Source organism: Pteropus vampyrus, unplaced genomic scaffold (genome assembly GCF_000151845.1).
Source record: "Pteropus vampyrus isolate Shadow unplaced genomic scaffold, Pvam_2.0 Scaffold12, whole genome shotgun sequence".
Classification (NCBI taxonomy): domain Eukaryota; kingdom Metazoa; phylum Chordata; class Mammalia; order Chiroptera; family Pteropodidae; genus Pteropus; species Pteropus vampyrus.
This window is the reverse complement of record NW_011888793.1, coordinates 12,037,884-12,040,273: the sequence shown is the minus strand read 5'-3', so window position 1 is coordinate 12,040,273 and position 2,390 is coordinate 12,037,884.

The following is a 2,390-nucleotide window of genomic DNA, read 5'->3' as shown; positions in this document are numbered from 1 at the left end:
TTCTAGACTTTTTAAAACAGCAAGCCTTTTCTAGTTCTAATTGTTGCATCAAATCAGATAAATGTTATTTTTTTCAATCATTGTATTCAGATTCTCTCTTTAACATATATCTTATTTTCCAAATTATGAATATAAATTTAGTTTTTCTGTTGATAGTGATTTATGCAGTGTTAATTATCACAGTGTCTATAATATTACCAACCTTTTCTTTGTCTAAGCTTTTGGAAATTAAAAAGATAAGACTGAATCCTGACATCTCCCTTTAGTGTTTCCAAGAAAGTATACAGTATTCATGGAAAGAAGATGGGTTCAGATTATAGTTTTATTATTTTTCAATCATGTGAATTTGGGCAAGTTACTTCACATCTCAGAGTCCCAGTTCCCTCATTTAAAAGCAGGATATTAGTACTGACCCTACAATGGTGCTATGTGGATTTAATAATATAATATATATATGTAATGTGGCCAATGAATTAATTGTCTGGCACATGGTAGGTACTCAATAATGGTAGTCATTATCATTGTTAGTATTCTTGATTTACTTTATTTATACTATCTTTTTGCTTTTGTTTATATGACATCTGAATCTCAGAAGGAAGTATTTAGGAAAGTCAGTCACTCAATAGTAGGTATTGATAACCCAATATTTGAAATACATGGTATGAGATAAATTTTTCTTTATAAGAATATTGCTGAAGGGAATAGATGGTATTTCTCTAAAAGTTCTATGAACATGCTATGGCTATCCAAAATTAGACTATTCATTATTTTTTTTCCTGAAGGAAAGTTACTCCTATAATGATTTTAAACTCTAAAACCATTTTTACTATTTGAAAATCAAGCTTCATTTTAAAGAAGTGTTGTATGATCATCTTTATCTTTGTTGCAGAGTAGAAAGAACACTGGATTAGGAGTCATGAGATCACCACTCTCTTGCTTGTTGAGTAATCCTAGGACAATCACTTAACATTTCTGCATTTCAGGTGCTTCATGTGTAAAAAAAGTATTTCAGGGTTCTTTGATTGCAAGCAACAGAAACTGGCTCTGGCTAACCAGGCAAAAGAAAACTTAGTGGAATGGTGTGGGAAGCACACAGAGTTGAAAGAAGGCTGGAAAACCAGGTTTGGAAATGGGAAAGTAGTCAAGCCCTCTCCAGAGGGTAGGAAAATTCTGATCGGTCTTATAGCAGGAAAAAACTGATCTGGATTCTACTGCTGAAACAAAAACCTCTAAATATTCCTACTCTCAAGATTCACATTCACAAGAGAGGCTCCAAAGATTGGTTTAACTTGGCTAATGTGCCGGTTTCTAGGAAAGGGATAGACTTCTGATTACAGTTCCATGTTTATGTCCAGTGGTAAGAGGTAAATTCTCAAAAAGAAATCAGAGCACTCTAGGAAAGAGCAGATCCATGGCTTCAACAAAATGACAACTGTCAGCTACACTGAAGATCATAAATGATGCTCCTTTTCCTACTATTTGTGAATATTACATTACGTGGCACACATGGTGATGCTAAACAAAGTCTAGTGAACTGGGTAGTATTATTGTTATCAGTTATTCCTTGTCCAGACCTTGAGTTTGTAAGTGGCTGACCCAGCAAGCATATGATATAGTTACTTCTGAACAGCATTATATCTTTAAACATAATTATGCATTAAAAAACTAAAAAATTGAAGATGATTATGAAAGGTAATCTTTCTAAGTAAAATCTTGACTTTATTCAAAGAAACTATAGCTAACTTTAATGAGAGCTAAGGTATCCATCAAAATGAATAAATTTTTTGTTAGATTTTAAACAGTAAAAGTTGGTAAATGACCAGCCTGGTGATTAAAGATCTTGTCAGTGGAATAAGTGGGAATGTTTTCATGTAGTTAATACTAGACTTGCCCTTGAATCAGATACAGTAATAGGAATTTGCAGAAATGACACTTAAAGTTTTTTATTTGCAGTGTCTAAATGCATATTCCAGAGCTCGGTAAAAACATGGACTTTAGTAAGAGACTTTTCTTTTTTTCTTTTTTGAAATTAGCGAGAATAAAATTATTAAGTAGACCATCATTGTATGTTGAGTGTAAAATACTTTTTGCATTTTTATTAGGAAATTTAGAAGCTATGTTTTTGTTTTGTTTGTTTTTTTTGATTCAGACATCTCTTTTCTGATCTTTAGCCCTACTGGTATAATAAAATAAAATAAAAATGAGATACGGGAAATGGGAAGTCTGTTAGTGTGCATTACATTATACAGAGTCATACAAAATGGAATGATTAATATGCTTGACTTGACCCAGGCATGTATATTCAGACTCTGAGGAAACCTCTAGATTACTCAGTTATTATTGGAAATTTGAGAATAACACTTCTGAATGAGTGTTTTTATTGAATCAGG